The following is a 16,061-nucleotide window of genomic DNA, read 5'->3' as shown; positions in this document are numbered from 1 at the left end:
CATAAATTTCCCGTTGTAGGATCTTTGTAGATATAATAATAAAAATTGCAGTTCTGAAAATTAAAACATATCTAGCGGGCTGTATATGTGTGTGTGTTATTCAAAGCCACCGCTCAATGACGACGTGCATACTATCTACTTGCATATGAGTGTGGCCTCTAATAAGATTTTGTGTTCAATTTTAGTGTTTGCTTTAGTGGAAAAGGCACTCACGGCTTAAGAAACAGATGCAATTTTGTGCTAATACACACACACGCACGCGCGCGCGCACACACACACACACACACACACACACACACACACACACACACACACACACACACACACACACACACACACGTAGCTGTATAATAATATAGTGATATAACCTTCTATACATTTATGCACGTTGAAAAAAGTCAATCGAACAGCTTGTGAATTCATTTGCAATCAAACCACCTTGTGCCTTGTGTTATAAGTAATAGATGGCATCTTATGAGGTCGCATTGAAGATTATGTGCATGCTTTTGAAACAAGGGCAGGATGAATTGATAGACAATGCCAAAAGTACTCCTTGAAGATTCATGCAAATCATCACATTCATGGTCTTCTTGCCTATAATAATAATAATAATAGATAGCATTTTTATAGCGCATATCCCCGCTCAACAGCAGGCTCTATGCGCTTTACACTATATTATTACCCCAGCAGACCATAGAACACTCCGAAACATTCTCAGCTTCCCGGGAAGCATACAGTGCAAGCAGCCGATTAAGCGCTCAAACACTAACAAACTGACAAGATCTTTCGCTGTCTATAGCCGGGTACCCATTCCCACCTGGGTGAAGTGAGGGAAATTCGTGTAAAGTGCCTTTCCCAAGGACACAATGTCGGGTCCCTGGCAGGATTCGAACCCACGACCTTACGGTTGCGAGTCCGAGAGCCTAACCACTAGGAGCAAAGGTTTTATCCATGCCGTGTCAAATCTTTGTCCTTTTCTTTTCTGACTTGCGAGATTTCCACTTAGACTGACTGACGTTGTCAAGCCTGAAAACGCACGCATAATTCACATTGATCCTTTTTTTTGGCTCATAGATCGACATGTTCTTTTCATTTAGCACATATCTGAGTAGTCTGACATACAAGGCAGAGTGTCCATGACCTGTGCAGGCTGTTTCGTAAAAACCAATGAAGTTCCGACAGATTACAGAACCAGGGATCAAGGTACAGTTTTCCAGAGCTTTGCTGGCAGTAGTGAGAGGGAACCTTCGGAACCATTTCCACAGATGTGAATAGAAACTCCTTGGCTTGAACGCCCCTTGTGGGTTGTTCGGTGGTGCAGTTGGGTTGGGCTCTTCTGAAGCACTTTTTACAAAGTACTGGAGGATGCAGGTTGTCATCAACGAGTGTCTGTGGAAGTTCCTCAGGATCATATGGACAGACAGAGTCACCAATGAAGAAGTATTGAGCAGAAAATTTTCAGACCGAAGAATGCAGTGGAGATGGATTGGACTGAGCATGCCATTTGGAAACCAGGCAGCTGCATAACAAAGAAAATTATAACTTTGAGTCCACAAGTTAAACGTTGAAGGGAGGGCCATGTGAAACCTGCAGAAAAATCACAGAGAATGATGAACTGAAAAGAGGAAAGACATTTGAAAAATACGAAGAAGTTAGCCCAGGGTAGGGAATAGTGCCAAGTGCTTGTCCGTACAGGGTGAGTCGGGCAATGATAAAACTGGTATGGGTTCTTCTAAAGCAGTTAACAGTGGGTGAGGGGTTTAGGGTGAGGAGACCCAGGGGGTAAAGACGAAAAGGTGTTTGGGCAGTGAGACACACTAGCTGTCTCCCCTTAGATACCTCCAAACCTAGCTGTACATGTATTTATACTTGAACAGTGAAAAGGGCGGGCCTTGTCTGTAAGTCCTCTGGTTTGGCATACCACTCTTACCTCAAGACTGTCGTGCGTGAGCGAAGAGCCACATCCTTCTCGGGGTGACCCTGTTAACCTAGACCTGGCGGTCTAGGAAGGGAACACGATAGATCTAGAGGAGACAACCTCGATAATAAACCCCTAGTCTAAGGTTGGCGTGCCGAGAGACTTAATGATGAAGAGATAGAAGTCATGAGCGCCTTAACTTTAACGATGTCTGGTATGCAGGCTCTACCGGGCTAACTGGTTTATTTCCTGCCAACTTGCAAACCTACTGTGATTTTAATAGAAAACAATTTACAGGGTTCTCGCAGGAGCGACGTGCTCCTTGCTGGAGATCCTTTGCGGAGTCCACATCAGTAGGAGAGGTAGGAGAGGCAGAAGGGGTGGGAGATACAGGAAAAGGCGAGCTGGAATCAGAAGGAAGCAGTGGAAAGTTGAAAGACTGGCCAAGGCAAATATGCAAATCTTATATTGGAATTGTGCTAGTATTGAGCAACGCAGTGTGGTGGCAGAGCGGCTGGCATATACAGCGGATGTGGTGTGCCTAAAAAAAAACTAGATTAGGGGCACTATAAACTCTTAAACCAGCAGGATACGCGGTATTCTATAACAGAACAGGACACGGCCAGGTAACCATTGTGAAGAACAACATTGAGAGCAGGGAAGTCAGTATGGGTTGTTGGGAGTCTGAGAATCTTCACTTGCTCGCTGTGGAACTCACGGATCAGCCAGTACGGAATGTCATAAACGTTTATGCTTGTAATGGATCTGTAGATGAAAAGGAATGGGGGAAGTTGGAAAACATTCGACAAACACTTTCTGGTCAGACTTTAGTTTGTGGAGACTTCAACGCCCGAGGTATCCAATGGGGTAATATCAAGGACAACGCACAGGGAGTTGATTTAGAAAATGCTCTAGACTCGTGTGATCTAGCTATACTAAAGGATGGGAGAATGACCCGCATGGTACAGGGGGGAAATGATACAGACAGTGCAATAGACTTGGCTTTAGTTTCTGTGCAGATGGCAGCTAAATGTAGATGGGACGTTTTAAGCAGTCACGGAAGCAACCATCTTCCATGCCGAGTCTATACCAGAAAGACTCTTGAGAAATGTGGCCCAAAGAGGAATAGACCATTTAGATACACACTTTTAGAGACTGACCCTATCACCATGAATTGATGAGCAGCTATGTACATGTGCCGCCTGCTATGATTCTAGCCCTGGATCCAAGTAAATCCAAGTACAGTGGGTGAGTTCGGTCAAAGATATCAACACCCTGCAAACTTTGATCTTCTTGTCACTCTGTTTCAGATAATAAACCCAAGTGTGCGTCTTCCTGCTTGGTGTATCGCATTTGCTTAAATTGTACTCTTTCGTGTCGAGAAGACCGTTCACATAGGTCTTTCTGTCTCCCCATGTCAGTTTCCAAACAAAGACAAAGATAGTGAGTAGTCATTTGATTTGGTTGAGCAATCACATTTCGGTTTCAGTTCATTTTTTAAGAATAGTCCTATCTCTTGATTTGTATAGCTTATTGCTAGTCTCTCTCTCTCTCTCTCTCTCTCTCTCTCTCTCTCTCTCTCTCTCTCTCTCTCTCTCTCTCGGGGAGGTTTAAAAAGCACCATTAATCTGTTTGAACGCATCGTGTGCTTTGAATTACACTTTTTTCCAATGAGGTCTTTTTCTGCTACTTTTTCCATGCTGCATTTTCTGCAGCTTTCTTTGATGTCCAAAGTGGTTCCCATTGCTTGGGTTCGCATACTTCCTTTTGTCGTTGGGGAACTCTGATGTCAAATCAGTGAGCTTTTAGTGCCAAACAGGTTTGGATTGTGATAAAACTACACGAATACATACTTATAAGTTATACTTTACTACGTTGTTCTTGTTTTTTTCGGTGTGTCTTTTTTTTTCAAACGAGCAAGATCAAAATTGTATAGACTACCACTAGAAGGGCACATATTACATTACATATTATATTCAAATTTGACAGTCGCTGCATCTAGGAAACACACATCTTAATCATGTGGCCGAGAGGTTTTCACGCAAAAACGTAAGCAATCGATATAATAAATTATCATCTTTGGCCTGGAAACCGTGAATACTGACCGACCATTGTATTCGCTCAACGCAGTCACCCATATTTATTCCAAAGGTCTGAAAAGGCGTTCACGGCGCCAACGGTCAGCCCCGTGAGTCATTAACTGACTGATGAGATCGTGAATTCCACACAGGTGTGAGATTCACGGTTTCATCAGGCGACTTTTGGGGCACGGTGTTTATTCACGATTTTCTTATTACGTCGGATTACACGTTTGAGTTGAGATAATGGAAAAATTGTTCTACAGGGACATGTATCTCACCGAGCACTATCAAAACAGGCCACCAAACAAAAAACAATTTTCGAAAATTTGTGGAATTCACGGTTTTATCAGGCGACCGACGAAAAATCAATCATGCATCGCATCACAGAACTAATGGAGAGTCACCTTCTGTCACAAAACAGAAGAGAAACCAGAAGAGTCAACCAAAACATCCCTAACAACATTTCTATGGAAAAACCAATCATTACAACATCTCCCAGAGACAATAGCACAAAATCTTCAGACCCAGTGACGTTGATGAGATGACTTTATACACGTCTATACAGACGGCTCGGCATTCAAAGGCACAACTAAAGCCGGATATGGGATACTAATACAGTATCCAGATGGAAGTTCCAATGAAATCTCGGCAGCCTGTGGAAAGAAATACAACAACTACGATGCAAAAATGACAGCAATTAAAACAGCACTATACCAACCCCATACAGTTTTTGACACTCATCCAAACAAAACGAAGAGGATAATGATTTTCACTGACTCACTATCAGTCTTCCAAGCAAAAGAAAATGGCCACCATCTAAACGAAGACTTGACACATACCATACTGTTTGGCTTCCATCCCCTGAACATTCTGTGGTGTCAACCTGGTGATGCAGTGGATTCACGGACACCCAAAAATACCTGGAAATGACAGAGCAGACACACTGGCCAAAAGGGGATCTTGGCAGAAAGTTTCATGGTGCTGATGAAAAGAATTTGTGTGGGCAAATCTGCTTGTCCGTACATAAATGATGACAGTGTGATGAAGTGTTCAAAGAAAAAAGAGAGAAATAAAGAGAGGGAGGGGGAGAGAAAAAGAGAAATAGAGACAGAATGAGAGTGAGTGGAAAGAGAGGCAGAGACAGTGGGTAAGATTGAGCCGTTCTTTTTGTGTTAGGTATTCAGATTTATCTTTTATGGCTCTCGGAATGAGTGTGATGGGTGTGTGCTCTAGTACAGTTTGGTAATCTTTCTTGTATCAGCCTAATCAGATTTGCCCTCAAAGATCACCATGCCTTGGCTGTGCTTTTAACACTGCTTCATCTTGTTTGAGTTAACCTTTCGTAGGTGATACCATGCCATAGCGTCTGTCTGTAGAGTAATGGCTAGTTTTTTTTGTCGTTGAACGCAGAATATATATGTTCGATTCCCGGTAAGGGAAATCGTTTTATCGAGTGTATCCATATGTCTGCTGGAACGTTTTATGGCTCTCAGCCAGGACTAAACATGACAGGTCAGGCACGGTTGAAGCAGTCGGCCTCCTAAATCTGTTGTTTTGTAAAACATTTACAATCAGTTATTACCTCCACCCCAGGGCCACTTCCTTCCCGCTATTACTGTACCCCTTGCCCGCACTTTTAAGTCCTAAAGTCTTAAGGAAAGGAAGAAAAGACAAGTTTGTTCTTCCTAGCGATATTCGACTTGGAATGGTGTAAGCCTATACGGAAACACTCACAACCCGCTACATAGCTCTGTACAAACTGTATTCATTTCAATACATAAATCACCACTAAATGTCGTCACAATTTAAAGCTTTATTTTAGAGTGAGCAACATGTCTTGTTGATGAACACACCCCAGTGACCACCCGTTTAAACGTCGTTTTGCCAACTTTGATTGACTTTAATTCTGAGTCGGTTCCCCTTATTCAATTAAGCACTGTATTTTTTGTGTAATTTTGTCATAATTGGAACAGGAGAATCCTTTTTGGCGCGAGGAAACGGATGAGGTGGTCTCTATTGCAAGTACCTGCTACGTGAGATTGTTCAAACGGGTATTTTTTTCCGTCACATCTGTGTCGATAGAACAAAAATCTTTTTTTCTCTGAGACGGCAAGAAATTGTGCTTGTTTTCCATGATGTCAACTTTAAAATAAATCATAGAAAGATTCGAGATACTCGATATAAAGTGTCCCAACCAGGATCTCAAATTCAGGAATTCTGCGATCGACTGCAAGCACCTAAGAGCAATACTGTAGTCGCCGGTATGATGATTATGTTTTTAAATCCAAAGAATCAGACACGTGTGATTTGTCTCATTTCTGTAAACTCAACTTTTTACATCTGTCCTGTGCCAGTTTGGGCTGTTATTATTTGTCTTGCAAAACTTCCATCAGAAGCTACTGACAGGCTACCACGGCTCTAAAACCAAATTGAAAGACTAATTTCAAAGAAGTCATCCAGAAAGCTTGCAATATCGATGACGACTTATCTTTTTTTACTCCACGTCTGACAACGCCAAGGCAGGTAAAGATTCCAGTGCTGGGTATAAAACGTGTTTCATTACATTGCTCATCGTGACTGCTCAAAGTGGTTCATTTCTACACCCCGCCACGGTTTTTAAGACCAAGTAATGAAAACCTGCTCAAGTTAGCATAACAACTTGTGACCTGTAACTTTGTTGGGTACACCTTTTGTAGAATATTAGTACACAAGTTTTGTGAAGATTATAGAAGCTTGCGTGTGGTAAAGAAAACGTGATATGTACCGAGCACAGAAAAAATGGCAGAAATTCTGGAAGGCTGTTCTCCAGTTTTGTCCCAGTTTGTGGAACTCAGGCTGACAATTTATAAAGGAGAAACAATTCAACCCAGAATACTGTCTGTATTCATAATTGTTCATGTCGAGGGGGATTTGAGGTCGAGCCCTCAGGATGAGGCCCGAATATCCACAAAGGAAATTAAGAACTTGGCAGTTTTACCTCATATATCACTTTATGCAACACTGCTTGAACCGGGCTTACACTTGAGCACCCAACTAAGGCTGTTTGGCCGTATCGTTCAGTATAGATTCAACACCTCTTTTTATCAAAGTAAGAATATCTGAATGCAGTACATTCAATCTCCAAAAGGATAAAGCCGAGTAAGATATCTCAAATGTCATTGGTTTTATGGTCGTCGTCCGTGTCGTTAATGTGATACTATTGTTCCATCACAGTAAAAGGGTAGGTCTTCTTGAGTTCGCCAACCACTTTTGTCAAGAAATGAATAAGGAACGAAGTTCAAAAGGAGTCCTACAAATGCTAATTAAAAAATATTTATTGAGACCACTACAACACTGTACATAACTTCCCATAGAAAATGGCTTTTTTTTAATGACCCTTATCCCCCCCCCCCCCCCCCAACACACACATGCTTTTTGCATTCTGTGAAATTCAAACCGGGCAAAGTAAAACTGTCTTCAGTTTAAAAGGAAGGTCCATCCTGAAAGGCAGTTGTCAGAATGTACGTTGGGCGAAATTCGACAAATATCGATCTCATTTAATCAATAATATACTTAACAAAACGTCTGACCGTGTGTGTCTCTGAACAAACCATTATCTCTTTCAGTCTGTTTTACACTTCCAGTAAACAGAGTATTTTTTTTCTCTCGAAAAAACAGATATCGTAAGGAGAATTTTATTTTTGTGGTTGCTTTTGTAGTCGGTTGGGATTTTTTTTCTTCTTTTTTTTCCTCCTGTTGTTACCCTAATCTGTTGATTTGACAGCTCTTTCAGCCTGTAAATAAATGTCTCACGAAGGTTCATGTCCACTTGAGATGGTCCCGGGCCAGTGCCTGCTGAGTAACAGCGTGGGTGGACACGAGTCTGTGAGGAGATGACACACTGTTATATTATAACTTCTCCCCTGGGACAGAATTTGACTTCACTGTTGCACCAAATTACTTATGTATCTCTTAAGAGAATAGTACTGAGCACCAGATACCAGATACAACATGCAACCCCCCACCCCCCACCCCCCTCGGATAAAATGTAAGATCAAGAAATCTGCATTATCTTTAAAAGAAAGAAATATGTTCTCCCCTTATTGACGATGAAGGACTACACACTACACATCATACAACATAAACATTAAAGAGACATGCGTGTAGCAGTAACTCTTCGTCCTCACCCCCCTTTCCTCGAACCTCCTCTTTCCTCTCTCTTTATCTTCCCCTCTCCTTTTCTACTTTTCTCTCTCCGACTTCTTCTCTCTCTTTTCTTCCCCTCTCTTTCTCTTTCTGTCTGTCTGTCTTTCTGTCTGTCTGTCTTTCTGTCTGTCTGTCTGTCTGTCTGTCTGTCTGTCTGTCTGTCTGTCTGTCTGTCTGCACCTTCTTTATTATCAAAGACAAGAAAATCAACCCACAATAGGACACGAGAATTGACGTCCTTGTTTGCCTTTAACAGCGCAAGTAATCTGTGTATCAAGATGTTTAAAACAAATTCACCATTTTTGTAATTCCTTCTAATGCCAAGCTCAAAACAACTCTAAGAAAAGGGAACTGAACACAATTGTGCACACCCTCTGAATATCCACTGAGAATACACCGATGAGTATCATCACACTGTAACATTGAGGATGTTGTCAGACTAGCAAGGAAGGGAAGAGGAGTGCCGCGAGGGGGGGGGGTGTCAATTTAACAAGTTAATAGAGAGTCATAGGAGAAGATGATCAAGATGATGCCCAGAGTTCTAAAGACTAGGGTACAGAAGAACTGCGAGGAAGGAACCTCATACCCCATCTCCACTGAGGACTTTACTTTACTTTACTTTCATCCGCCGCGTATACCCTTTTGGGTGTCGCGGGAAGAAAGAGACGTCTCTCTGTCGCCAGACGGAGAGCTTGGGTCAGGGGGATGCCGTGGTTAATGTTTCCCTGACTCCATCTATCCAGGTCTTTCTCGGTCGCCCTCTAGCCTTGTTGCCATCGAATTTTTGGATGTAGGCACGTTGTGCTGGATGGTGTGTTGGTAACCGTAGTAGATGTCCGAACCATCTGATTCTTTGGTGTTGGATGTGATGCATGACATCATTTGTGCCCACCATTTCTCGGCATACAGAGTTTCTAATTTTGTCTCGCCTGGTCTTGTTTACTGCTTTTCAAAGGCACTGCATTTCACATGTTGTAATTCTTTGCTCTAATGTCTTGTTCGTGGTCCATGTTTGGCATTGACAGGTGAGTGTTGGGATGAATATGGTGTTGATCATTTTGAGTTTTGTTGTCATGGAGGTGTTAGGATGTTTCAGTAGTGGAGTAAGCTGGTAACTAACATTATTGGCCTTTTGTACTCGTGTTTTAAAACCTCTGTTCAATCGACCATCCTCTGTGAATATACTTCCGAGGTACTTAAATTCTTTGACCTGTCTGAGACTGTTGTTGTTGATGTGTATCCTGAGAGGTTCTGGCTTTCTGCTTACTTTCATTGTCTCTGTTTTGTAGATGTTGATCTTCATGTCGTAGTTGTTACATTCTTCGTTCAATCTGGTTGTGTGGTGTTGGCGACTTTGTTCATCTTTGTGTGCCAGGCTTTAGATATTTAAATTCTTTCACCTGTTTCAGTTGTTTACTATTGACATGGATGTTCAGGGGACTATGGTTTCGGTTCACTTTCATAACTTCTGTTTTTGATGTGCTTATTTTCATGTTGAATTTCTCACAGGTGTTGTTGAGTTCGGTAGTGTGCCTCCCAAAGTCCAACCCGTCGTCCTCGTCGGGGGAGGTGGAAACAGGACAAAGTAGGGGATAGCTGGGTCTGGGTGAAGTACGGTGTGACTTTATGTCACTGAGGCGTTACGCTAGCCGTGAAGGCCGACTTGGGTCACCCCAAAACGTTGCTGGCTAAAGGGGCTCTAGTGAAACCGTGACTGGCCTGGCAAGCCGACGGCGGATAATTACTGCTACGAAAAAAATCAAAGGAGAAAACACGGCCAGATTCAAACGGAAATCACACTACCGAACAAACAAAGTAGAGTATGCAAATCAACAGTTGGGTAAGAATATGTAACGTGGTGCGTGTATTTTCGGTACTACCATTGACCTTTGTGAGCCAGAAAACTGGTTCATCAAAATATGACTCTGTTTTAGACTTTCAACATGATTTAGTTTACCTCTTTCACTGTTTTCAGACCCTCTGCGTTCTTTTCGAGAAGACAGTTGCTATTTTCATAACCACCATCGACGTTTAATCATCTACCCTCCTCCTTTCTCACATCAAGTCGATAACTGTCTGCTTCTGGAACAATATTCTAGGGAGTTCACTCATCTGAAAGCCAATATTATTCCAGGGGCAATTTTGCTTCTTTCACACGAAAAACACTTCTTTTCAAAGCATGTCGCAATGACACGATGTACACCGAACTACTCTCATATGAAATTCCGCCAGTCTCCTTTATCTGCTCGTGCTGGAAGCGCTGAAACCAAGACAAAACAGTTTTTAATCTGGGACTGATTTCTAAATGAAGCGGGAATGAAAAATGGAACGAGAGCAACTGGATTGCGTCACAAACGAAGCAAGCACGCATTGTATCGAGGGCAGTGAAATAAACAGCTTACTTTTTTTAACGCCAAAAACAAAAAAACGTTCGGGTCTAGACAAAAAGAAACAAACACAGATAAAGATAACTAATTCATTCCCACAAACAGCCCTCACGTACGGCAGAAGCTTTCTGATATTCTTTCTTAGCCTTATAATGCGGTCAAAAATTCGAGGCGCGACTCGTCCTCAAATAGGCCTACCTTTTTAACAGGGGAATCAGTGTTATCCGTATTTTGCACAGCTGTTTATATTAATTTGTTTTGACGTAATCATATTTTTCTACACAACAATTCAGGCTAGATTTCAAAAATGTTTCTTAATAAATTTATAAAACTAGCTTTTCTATGAAAGGAATGATTGATGTATTAAAATCAACTGAAAGTCATTGGCCTACTATATTGACACTCTACTGGAATGGAGCAATAGATCTTGAAAAAAAGCTAAAAATTAGAATGTCTAGATCTATACTCTCAAAACAAAATGCGCCTCCTGAAATATCACTTCCGGCACCCCCGCTGTGAAGGACAGCTAAGCAGATTTGTTTCGTGTCTCAGTGGAATAATCACAAAGGCCAAGAAAGGATGGGAACTTTTTGTAAACTATATTTTTCTAAATTCAGGAAATGAATAATCAAAAATCGGGCTCCGTCATGGAGACCTATCTATCTTTTTTGCAGGTATTTGCCAACTTTCAACTCTATAGCTGTCGCAGTATTATGAGAAAAGTGACACCTGTGTTTCCAAGTTGCCAAATATATAACTCTCCTCCACGCGGAAAATGGGACCGTTCACAGCACTTCCCGTTTCTCAACACATTTTGCATACGCATATGGTTTATGTCACAGCTCACCAATGACACGTTTTGGGGGCAAATTTGTTACAAGAATTTAATTTTATATTGAACCCATGCTTTACTCTAAAGATTCTCAAAACACGCGTTCAATAAATATAGTGTCATGATTAGAAAAAAAAATGATGGACTTTCTTTTAAAAGCGATACTGTCCCAGCTGTAAACTTTTTAAATCTGTACAAACCAGCCACTTGGATTTTTTATTAGTATATATTGGGGAATTTTCTAGAATAGGCCTACAGCTAAAGATGTTTACAACAATATTGAGGTGATAAGAAATATATACAAGCCATTGTGCAAAAGCTGGAGAGTCTTTGTTTGATAATTTAGGAAATATTTGACAATAAGTTGCGCCACGAATTTTTTAACTCACTATCAGTAGATCGAGGCAACGGCTTGCCTTTTAAAAGCACAGTCTTCCCATCAATAAACACCGCTATGGGTCTCAGTTATTTCGAGTTGCGATAATTTGCTATCACACCTCGAAGAACACCCTAACTGCACTGGACTGTAAAGTCTTTTATGGAATGTGAACCAAAGTGGATGAATTAATTATTAATTTGCTCGTAAACCTTTATCTATGGTTTGATCTGGTGTCGCTTGTTCTGCAGCCCTATTCACGCCTTAACTGATGTCATACCTGCAGGGAGATTGAGAACGTGATTAAGTCCAAACATAAGCTTTGCAACACCAAATCAAATTCACATCTCCGTCGAAGTAGATCAGGTCAGTAACCTATTAGGTCTACTGCAGCTTGATAAACATATTATTAAGACCTCGTTACAGATAAAGGTCACAACAGATCAACAAAATAATGAACACACAAAATAAGCATACCATTATTTGTAGCATTTGGGTGAGAGCGTCACCAACTGACCGCTGACGAAACCAAAAGGATGATAGAGTTTGCTCGTATTTGTCTCGTAAGTCTTATTTGCTCAGTTCAAGGTTCTTTTCCCACCCTGCAAATGTCGAGTCAGGGACTGTGTTTACTTGTAAGGCTTTGTTATCTGGGTCACGTGGATTCTTCGTCCGCCTGACCATAAAAGAGAGCGAAAATCTGGCCCCGGCTTCCGGATAATCGCCATTGACATTTGAGCCAACTTCCGGAAACCGATTTCTTTTTCACTGCAGCTCACTTGATGGCTTCCATTTTTAGAGGAAGTAAACTAAAAAAACAAGTCGAAAAGTCTAAAGAATGAAAAGTAGCTTTCCTTTCTTTGTCTGTTTTTGTAAATCTCTGTATCAAATAAGCCAAGACGGCCTTGCCGTATGTAAGCCTCCGAAAAAATAGGAGTTTGCAACATCAGGAAATACATTGTCGGCTCACAGTGTCTCCTATATAATCAAATCTGAATTTAGAGACAATATGAAATCATTTAATAAGTTAATGTTTCATGTGTCCCTGTTCAATATAAATCACTTCATCGTTTTAGCAAAATGCAGGAGTTCGAGTCCCTATGTGGCCAGCATTTGTATCTCTAACTTTCCCCTGGTATCCCACTCAGATCGGTTTGCCATTAACAATTTGTTAAGCAAGGTTGAAGGAGCCTACCCATTACATGGGCTTTAATTGAGTCGATGGTGCAGTGACATACTTTTGTCATTCCACTCTCATCTTGCATCTACCTTAGTTTTGAACTCAAGTTCTCTGCAACTCGAATAAGTACCCGAAAGCATAGTTTGTATTTTAATTTTTGAAATGACTAAACTAATATTGAATCTCCAAATCCGCATTGGTTTTTTTTTGGTTTTTTGTTGTTGCCACTAATTAAGATTACTGCTCCACAAGACAGGGTAAGTCTGATCTTTCCGGTGTTCTGTCAGCTTTTTAAAATCTACTTTTGATTATGTCTGACAACCTTGACTCGCCCCCCCCCCCCCTTTCCCCCAGATAGGATACGTCCCGGATAAAAACTTTTTAGCTGCATGACAGATTCGTCAGGAATAAATCTAGTTGCTCTGAAGCCTTCCCCTTTAAAGTCAATACTTCTCTGTGTATGTTTCTTAATGAGTTAAAATGTATAAATAGTGTTGTAAATGGCAATAGAAATAAGAATAGCACTGCAGCAACAATAGCAGTAACGACAGAAAGCACCAACAAGGACGTATCTACGGACTATAGTGATCATGACAAGCATTGAATCCCCCTCCCCCCCCCCCTCAAACCCTCCAATACTTCTGTTGTTTGTTTGGTTTTGTTTAGATTTGTTTTGTTTTGTTTCGTTTTCGTTTTCTTTTCTTTTCTTTTGTTTCTTTTCTTTTTTGCTTGCGTATGGCATTTGATTGTAGAAAGGGCTATTTGGAACACTGCACGAGCATTGGGACCTAGAATTTCTCAAACTGCTGGCGCTGTGCATAAGGCCATTGATACTTTCCTCAAAAAGTAGCTTACCCACTGACATAAGATATTATGTTCTCTGAGTTTAAAAGATCTTCTGCTTCTTTGACTTGTTAAAAGTTTTCAAAAGTAGCAGCTCATGGAGACACTTTATGTTTGTTTATAGACTTAGTATACCCTCTTAGAGAGGCAGAGGCAGACAGAGGGAAAAGATACTGGACAAGATGACAACATGGCTGGGAGCAGCAAGAACAACAGACACCATTGCTGCATCGAAAGACAGATGGACGTGGAGGTCCATGATCGCCCACCGCAGTCGGCAAGGCACCGGATGATGATGATGATGATACCCTCTTATCTCCTTGAAGAGACAATAACTTGGAAGAAAGTGATTAGTGTTGTCTTTGAAGCTAATGCCGGGATTCGTCAACAGAACCTTGTTCATTCCTAATTGCCTGAATAGCGTTCTGAATTCCTGAGAAACAAAGCTAACTCTGATGTAACGGTTCGCCCTGATCAGAACCCTGGCCCGTCCTGAGAGTAACAAATTAAATGTTTTATAGTTTCGAATATCGTAGGGCTTTTGTGCTGATGTCTTTGTCAGTTCGCGATTGCTATAACTATTTCCTTTAAGGTTGACAGGTGTGCCATGAATTGTTTATTATAAAGTCATGTGCAGGTGTCAATACAGCCTCTTTCAACCCCCCCCCCCCCCCCCCCCACAGACACACATCTATTTGTGTTGAACACCGTCACGATTTTGTTCCACGTTACAATGAACATAATCTTATTTGGCTGTTTGTTCCGCTGCTTCTCGACTCATTTTTTACTTGAATCCATTACGTTTGCAGCTTGGCCCCTCGATTTCAACACGTTGGCGTTTTCTTTGAAGCTCGCCTCTTGTGCACCCAACAAAAGGATATTAAACATAATTGTTTTCAAACGGAAAGCTTATGCATATTGTCCGAGTACTTGTTTGAGTATCAGATGGTCAGATTTGCGCTTTAAATTAAGCTATATATCATTTTCACAATCATTTCCTTTTCGTTATAGCTTTTCTAGTCGTGAAAGTATTCGAAAGCAACCATCAATGCTCCCATCGTCTTTCCATTGTTTGCTTTAGCAATGAATGTCGCTTCAAGGCGTTAAGATCGAGGAGCCTGCTTCAAACAGATTTGCCGACATGTTGAGGTCGAATATTCCCATTTCTTCTAATTGATCTTGACGCGGGGAAAAGAACGCCTTCGGCAACACAGTAAGTTAACATCAGAGGTGCCAGTCCGACAGGTATCAACTGACGGTCAAAGAGCAATCAGAGCCCAATTTAGAATAAGGAAAATGGTCGTAATGAGACAGATCAACTTGCAGATTAACGTGCAGCTATATTAATCCAAAACGTGAAATATAAAATTAATTAATGTTCATGTTAACGCCAACTTATCAAAAGTGTTCTCAACCCCTCTTATCGAGATCTTGACAAGACTAAATTCAACAGCACAGCTGTACATAATAATCTGAATATAGTAAAGCTAGTCAGGCGACACGACTCATCTAATCAGGAAGAAACTCGATGTACATTTACAGAGCCCTAGTCTGTTTATTGTCTTTGTAAGTAGCTGTAATCCTCTTCGTTTGTTACATCATGATTCGTGTTCGCCTAAGATATGCAGGTTCTGTTAAGATAACCACTAATTACGCTGGCACAATTTGTATTTTTCTTTCAGGATAATAGAGACGTGGTCATACTTTTTCTTTACATTTTATTGTGGGATTTAACGCCTTTTTCCATACTTTAAGTTTGTTAAGGGAATTGTAGCTTTGGAATTTATTTCCATCTCCGATAGTACGCAGCTGAGAACAGGGTCTATTAGTCGCTTTTAAGCACAAGGAGGCTATCCCGAAAAATGCTGTTTTAAGAAAATCGAAGATAAAGTTTTAGGACGTTTATTTAGTTTCTTCAAAAGACAAGGAGAGTTTTCTATATAACCAAACAAATATAAACTCAAATGAAACCAGACTTTTTCTCCTATAGGTAGGGCAATGCCCACTTTCGGAGTAGGTCAAGATTTCTGAAGAAACCGCGAAATCTGAGTGAGCCGTCTTGTACTTAAAAGCGACCATAATAATATGTCCTTGCAACTCCCCCCAACACATCAATCAAACCAGAGCAATCCATATCGTAGTCCAGAAGGATACCAACTGTTCTATCGGTGTTGCAGCAGCAGCAACCGCAGCAGTGGTAGTATTTGTAGTAGTAGTAGTAGTAGTAGTAGTAGTAGTAGTAGTAGTAGTAGTAGTAGT

The sequence above is a fragment of the Aplysia californica genome, unplaced genomic scaffold, assembly GCF_000002075.1.
Source record: "Aplysia californica isolate F4 #8 unplaced genomic scaffold, AplCal3.0 scaffold00088, whole genome shotgun sequence".
Classification (NCBI taxonomy): Eukaryota; Metazoa; Mollusca; class Gastropoda; order Aplysiida; family Aplysiidae; genus Aplysia; species Aplysia californica.
The sequence above is the reverse complement of the archived record's forward strand: the minus strand, read 5'-3'. Positions refer to the sequence as shown.